Source organism: Mustela putorius, unplaced genomic scaffold (assembly GCF_011764305.1).
Source record: "Mustela putorius furo isolate JIRA1106 unplaced genomic scaffold, ASM1176430v1.1 tig00000145_pilon_pilon_pilon, whole genome shotgun sequence".
In the NCBI taxonomy this organism is placed as follows: domain Eukaryota; kingdom Metazoa; phylum Chordata; class Mammalia; order Carnivora; family Mustelidae; genus Mustela; species Mustela putorius.
Genome location: NW_025421294.1, coordinates 27,794,242 through 27,800,430, shown reverse-complemented (window position 1 = coordinate 27,800,430; position 6,189 = coordinate 27,794,242). Strand labels below are relative to the sequence as shown.

Sequence of the window (6,189 nt, the reverse complement as noted above, 5' to 3'; positions counted from 1 at the left end):
TCTGGAAAACAAAGTAAAAAGGAATGAATTGAGATTGGGACCATAAATTAAAAGACTGACTTTAATAAACCATCTACTGCAAATATATTAATTATTTCTATATTTATATATTTCGTAGGGATGGTATAAGGACCAAATGACACTATGTAACTAAAGCTACTTTGTCTACTGGAAAAAGATTACACAAACATTAACTATTTTAAGATATTTTAGCATTTAGTGGCAGATCATGGAAATTTTATTCCCCTAAATCCACATTCTTTGAACCATACATAAATTTTTGAAATATATCTGTATATCTGGGCTTACACTCATTTTTGTTTCAGCTATTACTTATGGAGCTGTTATTTATGGAACATTTAAAACATAAAATGTTTTAAAAAGTGAGGCTAGGGGGCGCCTGGGTGGCTCAGTGGGTTAAGCCTCTGCCTTCAGCTCAGGTCATGATCTCAGGGTCCTGGAATCGAGTCCCGCAAAGGGATCTCTGCTTAGCGGGAGCCTGCTTCCCCCTTCTCTCTCTCTCTGCCTCTCTATTCTTGATCTCTGTCAAATAAATAAACAAAATCTTTAAAAAAAAAAAAAAAGTGAGGCTAGGGCATTGAACAAATAAAGTCAATTATTGAACAAATAAAGTCATTGCACACATGGAGGTTTCTTTTTCTTTTTTTTTTTTTTTAAGATTTTATTTATTTGACAGAGAGAGATCACAGGTAGATAGAGAGGCTGGCAGAGAGAGAGAGGGAAACAGGTTCCCCGCCGAGCAGCCGAGCAGCTGAGCAGAGAGCCCGATGTGGGACTCGATCCCAGGACCCTGAGATCAGGACCTGAGCCGAAGGCAGCAGCTTAAACCACTGAGCCACCCAGGCGCCCCACATGGAGGTTTCTAAACAATAAACAAAGGCAATGTCCAATGAGCATAGTTACACTAAAGAAAAAAAATGTAGGGTTGGGGATAAAAAGTTTTTTAGCCCTGGGAGTCAGAGAAGGTAATATCCCTCACCTTTGAGCATATCTTGTTCTTAACAAAATGGAATCTTACTATCTGTTCTATTCTTCAGCTTGCTTGGTTCATTTCTCAGTGTCTTACAGACATCTTTTCTCATATGAGCACATACAGATTTGATTCATTCTTTTTCCATATTAAGTTATATAGGTTTACATGGATATTCCACAATTTATCCAACTAGTACCCAATTTTGAACAATTAGACCATTTATCACAAAGATGGGATGAATAGATTTTTAAGCACTCATCTGCGTTTCTTTTTTTTTTTTTTTTAAAGATTTTATTTATTTATTTGACAGACAGAGATTACAAGTAAGCAGAGAGGCAGGCAGAGAGAGAGGAGGAAACAGGCTCCCCGCTGAGCAGAGAGCCCGATGTGGGGCTCGATCCCAGGACGCTGGGATCATGACCTGAGCCGAAGGCAGAGGCTTTAACCCACTGAGCCACCCAGGCGCCCCCATCTGGTTTCTTTATATGACTTTTAGGGAAGTAGAACCGCTGGGTCAAAGGATATGTATACTTTTAATTTTTATTGGTATTATCTATTGTCCTTTAATTATTTTTTAACCAAATGTGTTTCCTCACCCGAACTGAGAATGGTCAAACTTTTAAACTCTTTCATATCTAACAAGCCAACTGATTCATTATTGATAGGATCACTGGAGACTATTTTTTTCATGAATTGTCTGTCAAATTATTTGCTTATTTTTCTCTTGGATTTTTATCTTTTTAATAATGATTTGTAGAAACTTTTGAAGATTTTATTTATTTATTTGACAGAGAGAGTCACATCAAGAGAGGGAACACAAGCAGGGGAAGCTGGAGAGGGAGTAGCGGGTTTCCAGCCAAGCAGGGAGCCTGATGTGGGGCTTTATCCCATGACCTTGAGATCATGACCTGAGCCCAAGACAGAGGCTTAACCCACTGAGCCACCCAGGTGCTCCTGTAATTCTTTAATTACAATTATGGTTATATTCTGTGGTGACTGGGTGGCTCAGTTGTTAGGCATCTGCCTTCAGCTCAAGTCATGATCTAGGGTCCTGGGATCAAGCCCTGGCATCAGTCTCCTTGCTTGGTGGGGAAACCCACTTCTCCCTCTCCGGCTACCCCTCCTGTGTTCCCTCTCTCACTGTGTCTCTGTCAAATAAATATATAAAATCTTTGAAAAAACAAAACAAAACCAAAACAAACAATTATGTTTATATTCTTAATCCTCATTTTTAGTTTTTGAAATACCATTTACTAAATAGTCTGTCACTTCTTTACTGATTTGAAATGCTGCTCTCTTGTACACTGCATATGTACAAATTTAGTTTGAACATTTTGTTTTCTGATGATCTATTTTTGTCAGGATGTAATCATTATTTTAATTTCCATGGTTCAATAGGATATTTTGATAGCTGGTACAGTAATTTCTCTAATTAATCCTTCTTTTCCCTCAATTTTATTCACTTCTCCGAGGACTTTATTTCCCTAGATAAGCTGTATTCTCAGATTTTCAAGTTTCCCACAAAACAAGATTCATCTGTCAGCTAATTTTTTAAAAATTACATTATATCAAATATGAAAAGATGAGACAGAATGAGCTATAACAAATCAAAAGGAGAAAGCAAATGGCATTATCTGTGATGATTTGGTTGCGTACCTGGAAAACCTACAAGAATTAATTAAAAGCCACTAGAGAGTTCAACATTGGGGGTCAGATACATATATACAAAATACAATAATAACTTGCTTTTTCAGTGGCAAGAGCAAGCCAGTGAGCTGTTTCCCATTTAGGCCGATGGGCTTGAGGGACCCTTAGCTTTGTTCAGAGAATTTAGGCCAAAATTCAGATGCTGAGTTTTATAGACCTTAATGGGTTGCAGCTGAAGGAATTAAAAATTCTCGTGAAAGCTACAAGTAATTGCTATTGGGCAAGAATAAACATTTTACTAGTCTTTAAGCAGACTGTTCCTTTTCTAGGAAAACCTAAGTGTCTTCCAGTTACATAAGATGTCTCAAAGAAATGGGGGAGGGATAGATGTAAAAGGCATGTGTTGGAGAGAAAGTTGCATCTCTCTGGACTGGGATGCTTTGGGACAAGATGGTTGTTTCCTGCTCTGTCCCTGGCTGGGTAGCAAGGACCTGTGGTTTGAGAGCAGAGCACAGAACAGGGCCTGCTTCAGGGGCAAGCTGTGTACAGTTGAGGGCCCTGTGCTTAGAAAAATCCCACATTTGGTTTAATTGTTCTGCTACTGCCATTTTAAAATTCATAGTAACTTTTGAAACAGGGAGCCCACATTTAGTTTTGTACTGCACCCTGTAAATTATGTAAATGGTCTACACCAGAAGTCTGTCAAAGTGTCTCACAAGACACTGAGATGACAGTGAAATGTGAACTAGCTGCACCAGGGTCAGAGGAGGGGAGAGCACTATCTTGCCACTTTCCTGGAATTCAGATTCAGTTTTCTCCCTCAAGGTTGGAGGCTTTCTTTCTTTCTTTTTTTTTTTTTTTTTTTGGTAAGGAAAAAAAACCCAACCTTGTTACCTTTTCATTATGTTTTACAACTAGTTGTTGTACCTATTGAAAAAACCCTCAGTGTTGGGGCGCCTGTGTGGCTCAGTGTGTGAAAGCCTCTGCCTTTGGCTCAGGTCATGATCCCAAGGTCCTAGGATCGAGCCCCACATCCAGCTCTCTGCTCAGCAGGGAGCCTGCTTCCTCTCTCTGCCTGCTTCTTTGTCTACTTGTGATCTCAATCTGTCAATGTCAAATGAATAAATAAAATCTTAAAAAAAAAACAAAACAAAAAAACCTCAGTGTTGTAAAATTGGATCCTGGGGTAAAAACAAATGTGGGTTTTCCCTTCATATGCCTTTGAATACAAAGAAAGGAGCCCTTTTCTTTACAGTTGAATAAGAGAATTTGACTAATTTAGCTAAATAAGAGAGAAAGAGTCAGAGCAAGGAGACTGTATGTTTTGTAAAGAGGAGTAGCTATGCAAGGGAACTGGTGTAAGGACTCCCCAAATGCAGAAAGGATGGCTTTTCCATCCACCTATGGGCATGGAGGTGAGAAGCTCTTTGGAATTGGGGGAGAGCTGCCTTCCTCAGTTGCTTCCACTTCCTGTGATGGCTTGACAGCAAACTAATTAAAAGTCGTGTCACGGTCTTTTATCTTCAGACAGAGCTGCGGGGACTCCTCGGTCTTTGGGCCTGACGGAACACACAGCTTCATGGGGTGTTTCTGATGCTGCGGGACTGTGAATGCAGGATCTTCCTCTCTTGTAATTAAACGTATCAGCAGTGGGGGAAAAGGAAGCTGACATCCTGAGAGGACCAGAGAGGAGAGACAGAACAATACCTGCCTAGCCTTGATTGTTTTCCTTTTAGGTTATCCTGGCTTCTCTTTAGTAAATCCCTTTTGTGATGAAGATGGTTCATAGTAGGGGGCACCTGGCTGGCTGAGTCAGGAGAGCATGTGACCTTTGATCTTAGGCTTGTGAATTCAAGCCCCACAATGGGTGTAGAGCCAACTTAAAAAAAAAAAAAAAAAAAAAAAAAGTTGGTTCAGGCTGGGTTTTTGTGTCTTGCCCCCAAAGAATCCTTGATTTTATCACCAGAGTTTATCCCCCTTTTACAAATGAAGGGACTGAGAGACTTATCTTTGTTTCAAGTCCTTAAAGCAGGGTATTGGGAAAAGTTTTCAATTAGAAAGTATTGTGCCTCTGATAAACCTCACTGGCTACAATATTGCTACTGTGCTAAGCTCAGGCGACTTTGTTAAGTGTCATGAAGGACTTTTTTAGTGGGGGAGTAATAATAATTGGCATATAACATTTATTTCAGGTATTCAACATAATAATTCCATATTTGTACAGATGGTGTCCAACTTACTATGGCTTGACTTACAATTTTTCAGTTTTACGATAGTGTGAAAGAGGTATGCATTTCCTAGAAACTGTACTTCAGATTTTGGAATTTTGATCTTTTCCAAGAAGTGATGTTCTCTCTTGATGCTGGGCAGTGTCAGTGAGCCATCACTCCCAGTCAGCCACATGATGGTGAAGGCCACTGACAGACTTACAGTTTTAAGTTCCTGTCTATAGAGCCATTGCTTTTCACTTTTAGAGAAGTACTCAATAAAATACATGAGACATTCAATGCTTTATTATAAAAGAGGCTTTATATTAGATGATTTTGCCCAACTATTAGTTAATGTAAGTATCCTGAGCATATTTAAGTTCTACTAGGGTATGGTATGATGTTCCGTAGGTTAGGTGTATTAAATGCATTTTTGACTTATAATATGGTTAACTTGCAATGGGTTTAACCTTATGGGATGTAACCCCATGATAAACTGAGCAAGATGTGTATTGCAAAAAGAACACCACAATAGGTCTAGTTAATGTAAAGTTTTCCGACGAAATAAACACAACACCAGGCAAAGTGGGTGCAAGGCAAGATTTATTAAAAACGCTCTCCGGCGAAGTTTCAGGGCTCAGGAGAAGGGGAGCCAGGAAAGTTGCGCCGGGAGGAGGTGGGCACCCTCGGGCGAGGTTCCACGACTCTGGAAAGCAGAGTGGCGGAAGTCGCGCCCAAGGCAGGGAGGAGGGGGCTTTTAAGGGGTCTTGGGGAAAGCTCAGGGGTCTTTTGGCAAGTTTCCCTTATTTGGATATCCCGCCTGCTCATCGGGATCCCATTGGTCCACAGGAGCCCGGGGCGGGGGTCTCAGATTCCTGCTTGGGCCTTTGTTCTCCTGTCCGAGCTCAGGTCTTGTGGCGGGAACTTTTGCCATCTTTGGTAGCCCTTCCTGCCAGCCCAACAGTTAACATTCACATGAAGGGCTTCTTATTCTTAATAAATCTTCAAAGTGAATTCTAATCCCCAGTATTTATTTATTTATTTATTTATTTTTTAAAGATTTTATTTATTTATTTGACAGAGAGAAATCACAAGTAGATGGAGAGGCAGGCAGAGAGAGAGAGAGAGAGAGGGAAGCAGGCTCTCTGCCGAGCAGAGAGCCCGATGCGGGACTTGATGCGGGACTCGATCCTAGGACCCTGAGATCATGACCTGAGCCGAAGGCAGCGGCCCAACCCACTGAGCCACCCAGGCGCCCCTCGCCAGTATTTATTTTAATCCCCAGTATTTTTACATGAATATATTCACTGTGCTTGCAAGGTAAATTTTGAATATGGTAGA

At 40.6% G+C, this 6,189-nt stretch overlaps 1 non-coding gene across 1 annotated transcript; it reads right to left on the bottom strand.

The window, feature by feature from the left end:
• Positions 1–4,616: 4,616 nt before the first annotated feature.
• LOC123390858 lies at positions 4,617–4,755 on the bottom strand. The gene has a single exon (XR_006605454.1). It is a non-coding gene; the product is annotated as a U4 spliceosomal RNA (small nuclear RNA).
• Between the last annotated feature and the right edge of the window lie 1,434 nt (positions 4,756–6,189).